The sequence below is a fragment of the Aotus nancymaae genome, unplaced genomic scaffold (genome assembly GCF_030222135.1).
Source record: "Aotus nancymaae isolate 86718 unplaced genomic scaffold, 86718_ANA_hifiasm-v0.15.2.pri h1tg000059l, whole genome shotgun sequence".
Classification (NCBI taxonomy): domain Eukaryota; kingdom Metazoa; phylum Chordata; class Mammalia; order Primates; family Aotidae; genus Aotus; species Aotus nancymaae.
The window spans coordinates 69,904,429-69,920,762 of record NW_026988473.1 but is presented as its reverse complement, the minus strand read 5'-3'; the positions used below and the strand labels follow the sequence as shown (position 1 = coordinate 69,920,762).

General features: G+C 41.8%; 1 non-coding gene across 1 annotated transcript; it reads right to left on the bottom strand.

Annotated features, from left to right (window-relative positions):
- Positions 1–8,757: 8,757 nt before the first annotated feature.
- LOC135270274 (U6 spliceosomal RNA) lies at positions 8,758–8,861 on the bottom strand. The gene has a single exon (XR_010338439.1). It is a non-coding gene; the product is annotated as a U6 spliceosomal RNA (small nuclear RNA).
- Positions 8,862–16,334: the final 7,473 nt, after the last annotated feature.

Genomic DNA, 16,334 nt, shown 5'->3' with positions numbered 1-16,334 from the left:
GGGAGGCTGAGGCAGGTGGATGACCTGAGGTCAAGAGTTCAAGACCAGCCTGGCCAACATGGCGAAACCCTGTCTCTACCAAAAACAAAAATTAGCTGGGCATGGTGGTGTAGTCCTGTAGTCCCAGCTACTTGGGGGGCTGAGGCACGAAAATTATTTGAACCCAAGAGGTGGCGGTGGCAGTGAGTTGAGATCACGCCACTGCACTTCAGGCTGGGCATCAGAGAAAGACCCAGTCTCAAAAAAAAAAAGGAGGAAGAAATTCAGACTTACTGAATACTGGACTGAGAGCCTTACTTACCTAAACACATTTAATATTTAGAAGGACCCAACTTGCTGGAAAAGTTCAGGGGGTAAAGGCGTTTGCTCCATGTCACACAGCCAGGGTGGGAAGCAGGTTTTTCTGACCCATTTCTTTCCCTGTTCCCCAGCAGAACCGTCTGGGGCCCACTGGGGCTTTTTGTTTGTCCTTCTCAGGGATGAACTCATGCATTTACCTTGATCATTGATGATCAAGGTCATTAACTGATAATATCAAGGCCGTCCTTCCTCATACGTAGAGCTAACACTGCTGCGTATGTTTTGCTCCTACCTTTTTCCCACTCCCTTTTAGTGGCCTCAAGATGTCCTGAGTCCTGCTCCAACTTCTCTTTTCCACTCAGCCCCCCATCTCTGGTTTCCTGGCAAACTCTTTTTGCTATCTCTGGCCCTATCACCCTCCTCCTTTCGTTACCCAGAAATTCATTCCCACGGCCTCATCTTACCCTGTGTCTGGGACTGTCTGTGCTAACCTCAGCAGGATTGGTATCAGAAGCCCAGGCCAGGCCTGAGCTGGTTCAGCTGCATGCCAGGCTGGGGTTGGGGGCTGGGGCTGGGGGCTGGGGGGCTGGTCATAGGGAACCAGGGGAATGACAGAGACAAGAAAATAGCTTCCCTAGCAGGTGAGGGCAGACAGTGTGCCTGGAGATGCCACAGAGGCAACTGAGAAGTTAGGAATGCTCTGCCAGGGCTCCTGGGAGATCTCACAGGGAGGAAATCTACAAGACCTTGGACCTAGGGGAGTTAGAATAAGGCAGGCTGAATGCTAGGTTCTAAACTGGTTTTGTGTCCAGAGGAATTCAGTTCCAACAGGATCCAAAAATGGAGTGGAATTGGGGATTTTTGAACAGGCCCAGTTTCAGTCTATTTGTGGTAATACACCATTAGATTGTTCCAGAAAGTCCATTATTTTGGCATCCAGACTGAACGATCCAGGCTGCCTCTCCTACACAGAAATTACAGTAAAAATCCTTTGGTAGACGTTGGGTTCTGATTTTTAGTTCTGAAAAATCCATCCTCTGTACCTAACCCATATTTCATCATCTGAAGTATCTAGGACATGATATATGCTATCATGATATTCCGTTTTTCTAACTTCCTGGCATACTTTTGCTTACCATATTATTTCTTCTGTCAAATTTAAAATGTTTTAATTATGCAAGTAAGTGATTATAAATAAATGAATACATTTTTTGCAATTTTTTTTATTTTTAAGAGATGAGGGTCTCACTAGGTTTCACTATGTTGCCTAGCCTGGTCTTGAACGCCTAGGCTCAAGTGATCCTCTTGCCTCTGCCTCCAAGACTTCTGGGATTATAGGCATGAGCCACCGCACCTGGCCTGCAAAATGTTTTTAAAATAAACAAGTAGAGAGTAAAAAGTAAAAATCTTACACATTCCCACTTAACCCCACCTTCTTCTGTAAATTATCGTGCTACAAGTTTCTGCTGTAAGTTTCTCTATGCACATGCAGCGGTATATAGGGTTAGGGGTTTGGGAAAGAGAAGAGTGGACTACCCTGGAAGAGACTGAAGTATTTTATCCCTGGCATTAACTTCTTTGCATGTAGTAACTCATTCAATTCTCAGAACAACCCTATGAAATAGGTACTGCACGTTGTCATCCCTAGTTGACTGCTGAAGCAGTTAAGGTAATCTCACCCAAAGTTCCAGGACTAGTAAGTGGCCAAGCTGGGATTTGAACCGTAGCACTGTAACTCCAGTGTCGGCATGGTTTACAGGCTGTGCTATGGGAGCCTCCTGGTGTTCTCTCTCTTTACTTTTTACTTAATTTATTGTGTAAATGGACTCTTCTACAAGCTTTTCTCCAGGTTAGATAGCTAGAAATGAAAAATTTTGATACCTACTTCCAAGTGGCTCTCTAAAAACTTTGATACCAACCGATACTGCCACACAGTTTGAGACCGTCATTTCCCCTGAAGTTTTGCTAATGCTGGATTTTATTGTTTATTCGTTTTTGACAACCGGAAGAGTAAAAATATTCCATCCTTATTTTAAGTTAAATTTCCTTATGTAGCCATGAGATTGAACATTGTTATATGCTTATTGACCACTTACATTTCTTTCTCGGTTTAATTACCTGTTCAACTCCTTGGTTCATTTTTTAATAGTTTAATTTGTATTTTATATTCATTTGTAAGTACTCTTTATGTATTAAGGATGTTAATCCTTTGTTGTATATTTGGCAAATAATCTGCTCTTTTCGCTCTTTTTAAACTTTTGCTTATGGTATTTTTGTTGTATGAAATTCTTCAATTTAAAAAATAGTAAAACTTTATATTTAACATAGTTAATAATATTTTGGATATAATAACTATGAAGAAAATGACATCTGATATTTGTTTCAAAATGACTCAGTGAGGGTGGGCAGATAGATAAAGCAAAATTGACTATGAATTTGATGATTGTTATGTATAGAGAAGGGTTCATTGCACCATTCTCTCCACTTTTGTAAAAATAAATAGTTAAAATCCTCTAGTCAAATTGATCCCTTTTGATAATGCTCTCTGTTCTGAAATTTGCTTAAGAGGAACTTTCCCATTTCCATACTACAGAAATAGTCTCCTATATTTTGTCTTAATGTTTTTTTCATTTAGCTCTTTAGTCAAGCTGAAAGTGTCCTTGAGTTTGATAAAAATCTAATTTTTATATTTTGAGACAGAGTCTCATTCTGTCACCCAGGTTGGAGTGCAGTGGTATGATCTCAGCTCTCTGCAACCTCCACCTTCTGGGTTCAGGCAATTCTCCTACCTCAGCCTCCAGAGTAGCAGGGATTACAGGCTTGCACCACCATGCCCAGCTAATTTTTGTATTTTAGTAGAGATAGGGTTTCACCATGTTGGCCAGGCTGGTCTCAAACTCCTGACCTCAAATGATCCACCCGCTTCAGCCTCCCAAAGTGCTAGGATTACAGGTGTTAGCCACCGTGACCGGCCCCAAAAATCTAACTTTTATTTTGCAAGTAGAAAGCTCATTATCCAGCGTGACTTATGGGATAATTCTTTTTTTCTTTTTTTCCAATCTTACTGTCACCTTTATTTCTAACAAATTCCCATCTATGCACATGGTTGTTTCTGGGCACTAGAATGAATTTACTAAGTCTGCTCTGTTAACTCATTGTTTTCATTACCATCTGTCTTCCAAATGAGCTTTAGAATCAGCTCAAGTTTCAGGAAAAAAATGTTTCTGGTTTTTTAATTGAGATTTTATTAGTTCATAGATCAAATTTTTTTTTTTTTTTTTTGATACAGGGTCTCACTCTGTCACCTAGGCTGGAGTACAGTGGTGCACTCTCAGCTCACTGTAACCTTTGCCTCCCAGGTTCAAGCGATTCTCATGCCTCAGCCTGCCAAGTAGCTGAGATTACAAGCATGTGCCACCATGTCCAACTAATTTTTGTTATTTTTAGTAGAGACGGGATTTCATCATGTTGGCCAGGCTGATCTCGAATTCCTGATCTGCCCGCCTTGGCCTCCCAAAGTGCTGGGATTACAGGCATGAGTCACCACACCGAGCCTGATTAATCAATTTGAGGAAAATTGACATGTTTATATTATTGATCCTCCATCCGGGAAATGGTACATCTCTTCCATTATTTTTTGTTGTTTAGTGAAATCATAAAGAATATTTCTTCCTAGATTTAAGTATTTTTAGATGCTGTTGCTTTTATGAACTAAATATTTTTTTCCCATAATGTTATCTTCTAAAACTTCCTGTTCTCTTCATTGGGGAATTAATGCGAGAGTGTTACTTTTTCGATATTGGGCGTCAAATACTACTTAGACAATTGTAGGTTTGCTAATTTCTCACCTTGTCACTGTTCCTTGTATGTAGATAGCATCTCCTTTTCTGGAATTTAGCTTTTCTTTCATAGTAGTGCATCCTTAAGTAATTCTTCAGAAAGAGTGTGTAAGAGGTACATGTTCCTAATTCTTGGAGGTTAGAAAATGTCTTCATTTCGCTTTCTCATTTTAATGCTGCTTTTAAAATCTAAAGTTATTGCTTCATTGCTGCCCCGCACTTGTTACCTTTCAGAAGTCTGAAAGCCAATCTCTTTTTTTTCCAAGGGCTGGCTGTGAGTGGCCAGCCAGCGTTGGGGATGAGCGCCGGGTTTCGCCCAAGCACTGTTGAAGCAGGGAACTGCGGTGACTCTTGGTGACAACAGTCCCAGCCAATCTCATTTTCGTTTCTTTTAGCTAACCTGTCTTTCTCATAGTTTAATACTTTTAGGGTTTTCTCTTTGTCCTTTTGGCTCTGCAACATCCTTAGGAAACGTCTAAGTAAGGAACTTTTAAAGTTTATCTTAGCTGACACTTGGTAGGTCTTCTGTCTTAAGCCTTTCTTTAAGTTGTGGGGAAATTTTCTTTTATTATTTATTTGTGAATCTCTTCCCCACCAATTAGTTCTCTCCCGGCACTTCTTTTGGATAAATGGAGTCCCTCATGCATCAATACTTTGTGTCTCTGTATTAGTTTGCTAGGGCTGCCATAACAAACACCATAAACTGGGAGATTTAAACAATAGAAATTTATTTTTTCATGGTTCTGGAGGCTGAGAAGTCCAAAATCAAGGTGCTGGCCAATTCGGTTTCTGGTAAGGACTCTTTTCCTGGCTTGCACATTGCTGCCTTCTAGCTACATCTTCATTTGGAGAAGAAAAAACTCTGGTGTCTCTTTTTCCTCTTATGAGGGTGTCATCCTACTAAATTGCCCCCCCAGATGACCTCATTTAACATGTATCACCTCCTCACAGGCCACATAAAGCCATATTCATGGTTAGGGCTTCAAAATATGAATTTGGGAGGGAGGCACAATTAAGTCTCTTAATTGTTCTCCCAAATTTTCCATTCGTGCTATTTTTTGTATATTCAGAGATTTCCTCAGATTTAACTTCTTGATTATATCTCCAATTTTTGTCATATCCATTCTATTATTCACTCATCTTTTGCTTTATTTAGTTTTACTATCATATTTTTAAATTCCCCCTCTTTTGTTGTTTTTCCTTTGTCACAGCAATTATATGTTCCTTTTCATAGCAACCTGCTGCAATATACTCATGTATCTTTCTAAGGATGATGTACTTAAAAATTTGTTAATGTTCTTTTCTGTTCATTTGATTATCTTTCCTCTGAGATTAGTTTTCAGTTTGTTCACCATAGTCTTTTTTTTTAAGGCTGTTGAATTTTCTCAAGCATCTGGGGATCCTTGGTTTTCCATCCATATCTATGATTGAAGGATAGCTTATTTAGTGGGTATGTTGTTTAAGCTTTTGTCTCAGTTTAGAGGCATCTGTTTCCCTTATAGGCTCCTCTGATGAATGATGGGTCAGTCAGAACTGTGTGTGTGTGAAGCAGAAAGGGAGCAAGGCTTGGAGATGACCCATTCCCCCACTCTGTCCTTTGCTAATCTGTAATGCCAAAAATAAGGAGGACTTTACTATGATAAAGCTACAGTTGACAGCCTCCCTCTGCATCCGTGGAAGGTGGCTGGGGTTACTTCCAGTCTTGCCTCCTTTCTCCATCTCTTACACCTCAGCAAGTACCTCCCCAGATAGGCAATTTACTTTTTTAGAATGAAGCTATATGTTTTATCTGGGGTCAACCCACCACCACTACTACCACTGCCACCACCACCACCACCACCACCACTACCAATTACAACTCCCTGTAGTGAAGGAAGAAGGAAAATAAGCTGTTGTTCAGAGGGCAGCTGAAGATTGATAATTCTGATGGTTGCTTCACAGCCCCTCCTATACTTTTTGTTTCCTCTGAGCTTGGAGATTCTCTGCTCTATGTTTGAAAGAATTATTTCATCAGAGTGTTTAGAAATGTGTTAATACTCTCTGCTCTGCTGTTCTTTATTAGTCTGATCCTGACTGCTTTCTATCCAGATTTTTATCATAATTTCTATCTCCTTTCTCATATGTTGGTGCTAGTAGGGACTTACTGATTTTAAAAGCTAATTCACTGTCTTCTAAGGAATTTATGGTGGGAGGTCAAGTATATGTTTGTGCTTGGCTTTCCATCTTGATTTCCTTCTTCTTCTCCCTTTCCTTATTTCTCCTTTTGGTAATGAAAGTTTCAATAGAAAAAAATAAAATAAAATAAATAAAATGTGGTACATATACACCATGGAATACTATGCAGTCATAAAAAATGATGAGTTCGTGTCCTTTGTAGGGACATGGATGAACCTGGAAACCATCATTCTCAGCAAACTGACACAAGAACAGAAAATCAAACACTGCATGTTCCCACTCATAGGTGAGTGTTGAACAATGAGAACACATGGACACAGGGAGGGGAGCATCACACACTGGGGTCTGTCGGGGAAATAGGGGAGGGACAGCTGGGGGTGGGGAGTTGGGGAGAGATAGCATGGGGAGAAATGCCAGATATAGGTGATGGGGAGGAAGGCAGCAAATCACACTGCCATGTGTGTACCTATGCAACAATCTTGCATGTGCTTCACATGTACCCCAAAACCTAAAATGCAATTAAAAAAAAAAAACTTCCCAGTCTACTCCAGAAAAAAAAAAATAAAATAAATAAAAATAAATAAATAATTAATTAATTTTAAAAAAGAAATTTTCAATAGAGTATCCTGTTGGAATACAGCTTCTTTGTTAATTAAAATAATTTTACTTAGGCAGAGTGTGGCGGCTCACACCTGTAATTCCAGCACTTTGGGAGGTCACAGTAGGCTGATCGCTTAAAGTCAGGAGTTTGAGACCAGCTTGGCCAATATGGTGAAACCCTGTCTCTACTGAAAACACAAAAATTAGCCTGGCATGGTGGCGCACAACTGTCATTCCAGCTACTTGGGAGGCTTAGGCATGAGAATTGCTTGAACCCAGGAGGTGGAGGTTGCAGTGAGCTGAGATCACACCATTGCATTCCAGCCTGGGCAACAGAGTCAAACTCTGTCTCAAAAAAATAAAAAATTATTATTCAATAAAATGTTCAGACACTTACATATAGTATGGTTTTGAATCCTCACAATAATCCTATTATGTAGGCATCAAATTCGACATTGATTAATGAGGAAGTGAATCTCAGGAAGGTTAAGTGAAGTAACTGAGATCACACAGCTAATAAAGAGACCCAAAGTCTGACTCCAAAGCCTGCTTTACACAGCTAGACATTGTCTACGTGGTTCTGTTATATTTGTTTTCTCTGGTTTTCAGTATGTTTATTTTTACTTTCCCCATTAATATGTAAGTTCCTTGAGGGTAGGAGTCCCGATTACAGTTTCTTTTTTTATTTTTATTTCTCATTTGAGACAGGGTCTTGCTTTGTCACCCGAGCTGGAGTGCAGCGGTGTGATCATGGCTCATTGCAGTTTTGACGTTCCGTGATTAAGTGATCCTCTCACTTTAGTCCCCGAAGTAACTGGGACTACAGGCACATGCCACCATGCCTGGCTAACTTTTTTATTTTTGGTAGCTACAGGGTTTCTCCGTGTTGCCCAGGCTGATCTCGAACTCCTGAGCTCACGTAATCTACCCTTCTCCCCCTCCCAAAGTACTGGGATTACAGGTGTGAGCCACCACCCCAGCCTGGTTTCTTATTTGTATTCTGAGGTGCCTGACTTAATGTTCTACAAGCAGCAATCAGTTTAAATTTTGTGGACCAACTAGGTAAACCAGTTAATTATAATTATGCTATCATCATGCATGATTATACATTAGAGTGGTGCAAATGCTTTATTGAGGTCTTTAAATTTTTATGTCCACTAAATTAAAGATTGGGTTGCAAATCGAAATTAAAACTAGAGGAAAGACTGGGCATGGTGGCTTACACCTGTAATTCCAGCACTTTGAGAGGCTGAGGTGGGTGGATCACGACATCAGGAGTTCAAGACCAGCCTGGCCAAGATGGTGAAACCCTGTCTCTACTAAAAATACAAAAATTAGCCAGGCATGGTGGCAGAAGTCTGTAATCCCAGCTACTTGGGAGGCTGAGGCAGGAGAATCGCATGAACCAGAGCGGCAGAGGTGGCAGTGAACCGAGATCAAACCACTGCACTCCAGCCTGGGAGACAGAGTGAGACTCTGTCAAAAAAAACAAAACAAAACAAAAAAAACAACTAGAGGAAAAGTCAAAGTTCAGCTTCTAGCTAGAGTTGTTATAGCAACTGCAGGAAATAAATCTGCATAGACAGAAGGGAGATCAAGAGGAAATACCTGTTGATCTCTAATATGAGTTCTAGACAATTGTTTTTCTATTTCTTCAATACTTTCCTATGTTGAGATGACTAGAATTATGTTTCTTTTATGTATTCCATAACATTCTCTGTCATATTTTTCTCTTGAAGCCTGTTTCAGGAAGAGCTAACTTTCTGAAGGAGATAGAATCATCATGCCTTAACATTCCTAAAGATGGGGTACCCTGGGTTTGTTCTTTCTCTGTGTATATTTTTTTAATATGGAACGCTTCATGAATTTGCATGTCATTCTTGGGCAGGGGCCATGCTAACCTTCTCTGCGTCATTCCAATTTTTAGTATATGTGCTGCTGAAGCAAGCATAGGTTTTGTTCTTTCTGATCCCATTTGGTTCATTAATTCATTCACTCGTTCATTGACATCTATCGCACTGATTTTTAACCTGGCTACATAATAAAACCACCCAGGAAACACTTCTAAAATACCATTACCAGGTTTCACCCATAGATTAATGAAGCCTAGGCCAGGCCCATACATTTCTAAAGCTCCTTAAGCAATTATGATGCATATGAGGGTTGAACACCCCTGCCCAATGATATTTTAGGTCCTGTGCAAACAAGAGGGGATGCAAATAAAAAGAAATAATTGCTAACATTGAGAATGCATACTGTATGTCGGGCATTATTCTTAGTTCCTTATGTGTTTTAACACATTTAATCCTCTCAACAACCCTAGAAGGTATTATTCACCTTTTATAGGCAAGAAAACTGAGACACAGAAAGGCTAGGTAACTTGCCCAAGGTAAGACATACAGGAAGTGACAGAATCAGGTTCTAGAGTCCATCCTCACTTTTCTATGGCCCATCCATAATATCATAGTTGAGTAAATAATGAAAAGATAGGAGATATGTATCAAGAGGAACACCTAAAGTGACAGGTGGAAGAAGGAGATAGGTTCAGGAAGGCTTCCTATAGGAGGTGGCACTTCAATTAAATAGAGGAAAAATGGACACCAGAGAGGCAAAGTGGGGAGTAGGTTCCTACCTCCTTTGTCTTGCTACACAACCTGCCTTACCTAGTCCCAGGGGCTCCTTCCTCCCTCTTCTCTACATTGAAAACACTGGAATGCCTTCAATCATCCTTAACACGCCTAACATTTCAACTGGGAAGTCTGAAGTCATGCACAATTACTCATGCAGTTTTTCCTGCAGACAATAGGTCCTCTGTGTGCTTCTCATTCAAATATATAAAGCTTCACTCTGTTGTGTTAAAAAAGTCTTTGTTGTAGAAACAATTCACAAATGTGTCAAACACACATTGGTTCCCCACCCCCTTCTCTGTCCCCTCACCTGATTGGGATGCTATAGCTTGCCAGGGATGTGTGCCCACTTGCCGACTCTGCCCAGAATGGAAGCTAGCGCTGCATTTCACATTCCTTCTAACCAAGTAGGGCTCTAAGCTTAAGTTTGAGGTTAACCTCAGGGGGCATTTAGCCACACCTGCCACCCCCTCTGCCTGGCCTCAGGGGTGGGGACAGACTTCTGCTGGAGAAAGGGAAATGCTCTGATGCTGCTAATTAACTGTGGGAGGAAAGGAAGCCCTCTCCAGACACCAAAAATACCAAAGAAGAACATTATAAAAAGCAGCCTTTGTACCAGTCAGCCACATCATTCAGCCCAACCCAGGCTGGGGCTGGAGGGAAAAATAACTCTCGCAGCCACTAAGCTCCCTACATCCCAACTGGGCACCTCAGGAGGTCATGCCCTGAATGAGTGTCTGCTGGAGAAGGGGGTTCCAGGACCGTGACGGGAGTCTGGCCGCCTTCCCAGCTGGCCTTTGGCAAACCACAGGAAGCTGCCTGAAGCTGGCATGTTTATAAGGTGACTTGTGAGACTTCCTTAGAATAGCAACAGGTCTGTTTCATAATTTAAAAGCCAAGGAGTGTGTGTCTATAGAGGTATGAGGTGGAGCTGCAGGACCTTACCTTAGAGTCTGGGTAATCACTCTCGCAGGTCGCTTTACCACCCCGTGCTTATCAATTTAGGGGCTGATCCTCATTCTGTAGATGGGACTGTCTTAAACACAGAGAAAGAAGTGTCACCTTCCAGCCAGCCTGAGTCCCCAAAGTTTGACTGCCACAGGGCTGAACTGAGTTTTAGGTATCTGCGAGACTCGGGGTCCAGAGGGGTGCTGTTGGGAAGGGCTGGAGTTGCTTCAAGAATTGGGTATGTTCACAAGCAGGTGGGCACTCAGGCTTTTTGGCTGGGCCTTAAGCTCAAGAGACTGCAGAATTCCACCAGTGTAGGGGAATGAGGTAAAACTTGAGGGTGGCCTTAGAATGGAGGATTGTGGACCTTAGAATCTGAAAGCCGCCAGAGCTACATTGGAGGCTCTTGGAGGGCATGTTTACAGGGTATGCCTTATTTTATAGGGGCTGGGACTGATTCCCAAGACTGTAAGTTGCCAAAACCTGGAAGTTAGGGTCCTAGGATTTCATACCAGGCAAGTTTCCCAGTCTCTCACTCCAACAACATTTTTGCATCTGGGCAGACAAGGGGGAAATTCCGCCACAATAATATCACATGTGCAGGATCCTTGGCAGCCGCTCATGTGGTGGCACATGCCCTTCCCTCCCTTCCTGTCGATAGAGGATCTCCTTTATAGACTCCTTAAGTGTCAGAGCTGAAAAGATTTTAGAAGCCATGTAGACCAGTGATTTTGTTTAACAGGAGAGGAAACAGAGAACCAGAGGAAAATGACTGGCACAAGCACATACAGCTAGTTAGTAATCGCAAGGATTGAAACCAGTTTTGTTGACAACCAGTCCAGGGCTTCTCCCACAACACCACACCCTTTATAACAAATCACATTTGTACATCAGGGGCTGTTACCCATTCCATACTGTAGTTTCCATTTTACTCTTTTCCATGAAGGATGCCTGGAACTGTAGCTTGCTCATGGTTGAATGACTTTCTGAAAAGTTTCCACTATTTGGTATTTTGACCAAAACAACAACAACAAACAAACAAACGCAATAAAACTCTATTAGGTTAGAAAGAAAGAGGTTATCATAGCCAAATGCTGCCAGTATGAAATGTGATCAGGGTGGAAGAGCAAATTCCCAGAGTCTAAGGCCTTGCTGCTCAAAGTTGTCTATAGACCAGCAAGCGTGGGTATCACCGGGGAGTCCCACCCAGCACAGCAGAATCAGAATCCGCATGTTCACAAGAGCATACGTGATCTGACTAAGTCTGAGTAGTACCTCTTTAAGGCAAGGCTCTGCAAAAAATTCCTTCTCTTCCTCTTCCTCCCCAAATGCTTAACATCCTGCCACCTCCCTCTCGCTCCTTCCTTCCACGTGCTCTGTCCCCAGTGTTACTATGTTCATCTGGTTCTGCCTTTTCTTGAAACTTTAAAGCCACAAAGGGGTGCAACGGGGTGCGGGGGACTGGATGTATTTTAAAAGGGGACAGAAAATGGAAACTTTTAGAGAAATAAAATATGGCCAATTGGGAAGATCTTTTGCAGCTCCAATGTCACGTTGTTAATGTTGAAATATAAACATCTACTATGTTTATATTGGCTTACTTGTAAAATCTTCAACTTTGGTTATATTTAGGAATTTGATGGCTTGGAAAGCATACTGAAAAACTCTGAGAACAAAAATATTTTTCCCCTTAACTTTATGGAAAATAAGAAAATCTCTTTCAAAAAAAAATCCCAAGAACATCTTTTCTCTACTTTCTTGATCGTCCCATCCACATGGCACCATGGCACATTTTTTCCTCTTAGCTTCCTTGTTCTCTTTGTTCTTAGTTTGGTTTTCTCATTTCATTTACATTTTTTAAAATTGGGTTTTTCTTCTTATTTATTTTTTAAGAATTAGAAAACAGGTAAAAGAAACCACAACAGAATTCTGCTGATGTAGAAACAATGTAGACTTCTTATATAAAAGTATCTCAAACCTTTTTGTGCATATATTTGTTAACAAAAATGTGATAATTCAGAATATAATAATATCTACTTCCTTTTAAGTGGAACTATAAATTACTAACTTCTTTATATCTGTGAACATACCTCAAAGACATTATTTTTGTTAAATTCTGCCTGAAATTGTATCATGATTGATTGGGTAATATTTCTATTGCTGGATATTTAGGTACTTCAAGCTTTTCACTATTAAAAGCAGTATTGGGCATGGCACAGTGGTTCATGCCTGTAATCTCAACATTTTGGAAGCTGAGGCAGGGGGATTGCTTAAGGCCAGGAGTTTGAGACCAGTCTGGACAACATAGTGAGAACCTCATCTATATAAAAAAAATTAGGCGGACATGGTGGCCACCCCTGTGGTCCCAGCTACTCAGGAGGCTCAGGTGGGAAGATCCCTTAAACCTGAGAGGTCAAGGCTGCAGTGAGCATGACTGCGTCACTGTGCTCCAGCCTGCAACAGAGTAAAAGCCCATCTCAAAAAAACAAAGGAAAAAAAATAGAAAAGCAGTGAAAAGCAACACTGCATATTCTTAATGATTTTTTTACCTTAAAAAACTAATCAAGTCATGAACACATAAAGGCATCATTACACTTGTGAAAATAATTTAAGATAACATGAAATCCTTTTTGACCCTCATTGCCAGCCCTGATTCCCTTCTTCTCCCTCTTCCCTTGTTCCAGCTCTCCCACTCCCACCCTAGCTCAAGGAATCCAATCGTCAGCCCAACTTTTGATGGGGGCGTATGGGGTGCAGAGCACAGAATTAAGTGCCGTAAGGATTTCAGTCAGTGACACAGCCTCCACCCTAGTGAGGGAGAACAGGCATTCATTCATGGGGAGATGCAAACAGCAATTCCAAGCCGTACACTGTACCACCAAGCGCAAGTTAAGGTGAGGCAAACGAAGCACAGTCCCAATAACTGCTGAGTGCACATGAAGGCCTCGTCAGCCTTCAGCAGGATCACTGCTCCAGGTTTTTACTTGGCCTCCTTGCCTATAATCTCTCCCTTTCAACCCATCCAGTTGACTGCTGATAAAATAATCTCAAAAGCCACTCTTCTGATGTGTGTGATCTTGTTCATTCCCTACTCCTCTTACTCTGCCTGCTAAGCTTCCCTCATTTCAAGACTCAGCTCAAACTTTAGTTTAGTCAACATGCAGCTACTGAGCACATATTAGGTGCTAATCACATCTTCTTAAGCTTTCTCCTCGCTTTTTCTCTTGTAACAGATGCTACTTTGTTGGGATTGTTGTTTATTTTTCTGGCCTACCTCGACGCCATACCCTGTTCTTAAAGTAGAGGACCTCCATCTTAACAGTCTTGTACCCCTAGCACCCAGTACATTGCTGGCTACATAGTTGATGCTTAATATTTATCTACTCAACAAAAAGAATAAATAAATGAGCTTCCCAGAAATGTCCCACTGGTTCTTTTTTTTTGAGACGGAGTTTCGCTTTTGTTACCCAGGCTGGAGTGCAATGGCGCGATCTCGGCTCACCGCAACCTCTGCCTTCTGGGTTCAGGCAATTCTCCTGCCTCAGTCTCCTGAGTAGCTGGGATTACAGGCACACGCCACCGTGCCCAGCTAATTTTTTGTATTTTTAGTAGAGACGGGGTTTCACCGTGTTGACCAGGATGGTCTCGATCTCTTGACCTCGTGATCCACCCGCCTCGGCCTCCCAAAGTGCTGGGATTACAGGCGTGAGCCACCACACCCGGCCCCACTGGTTCTTAATGTACTTTTAGGATTTGGAGGTTACTTCTTGCTTAGAGTGAGAAGCAATTGCATTAGGTGGCAGGAGCAGAGGCAGCCTTTGAGGTGATGTGTCCTAGCTCCTTAAAGGAGTAAAGGGAGTTGTTGGTTCTTGCCCCATTCTGAGTCTTCGGATTCTATGTTTGAAGCAAACAGCCTATAGCTGTCTTTGCAATGTAAGAGCTACTAAGGAAATATTTGTTCAAAAAAAAGGAAAAGGGTTTTTTTGTTTGTTTGTTTGTTTGTTTGAGACAGAGTCTTACTCTGTAGCCCAGGCTGGAGTGTAATGGCACAATCACAGCTCACTGCAACCTCTGCCTCCTGGGTTCGAGACAAAAAGAGATTCTCCTGCCTCAGCCTCCTGAGTAGCTGGGATTCCAGGCGCCTGCCACCTCACCCGGCTAATTTTTGTATTTTTAGTAGAGACGGGGTTTCGCCATGTTGGGCAGGCTGGTCTTGACCTCCTGACCTCAGGTGATCTGCCTGCCTCTGCCACCCAAACTGCTAGGATTACAAGCATGAGCCACCGTGCCCAGCCAAAGGAAGTGTTTTAAAAAGATGGCAACTTTCCCTAGTTAGGAATTGGAAGTTTGTAAAGCTCAAATCTGTTCACGTTGCCCCCTTGCTTAATTCCCTTTGGTTGTTTCCCATTGCTATTAGGATAAAGTTCAAAATTTTAAACTTGACCAGCAAGGCCCCACATGGCATGCAGGCTGCCAGCCTCACCAGCATCCTGTCACGTCATTCTCGGATCTCTTTACACTCCAGCCCCACAAGTCATTTGTTTGTTCCTCATGGGAACCACACTTCTTCAAAAATGCTTCTTATGCCTGGAAGACTCTCTGCTATAATCCACACCCACACCCATGGCCTCACCCTTCCCCATGTCACCTGGCTTATTGTCCTGTATCCTCTTGTCTCAGCTTGGCTGTCACTGCCTAGGGAGGCCTCTCTGGACTGCACTCTAGATTAGGTCACCCCACTGTACACTTGCATAGCACTCTGTATTTTTCCTTTATAACCCTTTTTATTAGTATAACTTGATAGTTAAGTGTGTATTCTTGAATATTTGCTTCTCTCTCTCCACCTCCTGATTCCAATATAACTTCATGAGGACAAGATCCATGTCTATTCTGTTCACTACGTTATTGAAGGGGCCTTACCTATATTATGTCATTTAGTTGAACAATCCTGCAAAGCAGATATCCTCCTCCTTATTTGGCAGGTGTGATAATGATGTGTGGAAGCTGATAGACGTGTGTGATAACGTCAAGATTTGAGCATGGTTCCATCTGTATTTCTGAAGGGGTTAGAAGTTTGTTTATTTGGGTTTTGGATTACCAGGACCTGTACTGGAAGTCCCCCTGAACTGGAGTCCCAGTTCCACTACTTTCTAATTTTATTTTATTATTATTACTATTATTATTATTATTATTATTATTTAAGACAGAGTCTCACTCTGTCATCCAGGCTAGAGTACCATGGTGCAATCTCAGCTAACTGCAACCTCTGCCTCCTAGGTTCAAGTGATTCTCCTGCCTCAAGCCTCCTTAGTAGCTGAGATTATAGGTGCCTGCCGCCATGCTTGGCCAATTTTTGCAGTTTTAGTAGAGATGGGGTTTCACCATGTTTGCCAGGCTGGTCTTGAACTCCTGACCTCAGGTGATCTGCCCACCTCAGCCTCCCAACATACTGGGATTACAGGTGTGAGCCACCACACCCGGCTCTAATTTTATAATTCCAAGCGAGTCTCTTCATATATATAATAGGGATAATATTACTTATTTTATCTAACTCATAATATTCCTTAGAGGATCAAATGAAATAATAGATATGAATTGCATGGTAGACTATAATCCACTCTACCAATAGAAGTGAAACAAGTAGCTATTTAAAAAAATTTTTTGCAACTTCCGCCGTCTAGGTTCAAGTGATTCTCATGTCTCAGCCTCCCAAGTAACTGGGATTATAGGAGCACACTACCATGTCTGGCTAATTTTTAGTAGAGATAGGGTTTCACCATGTTGGCCAGGCTGTTCTTGAACTCCTGACCTTAGGTGAGCTGCCTGCCTCAGATTTGGCCTTCCA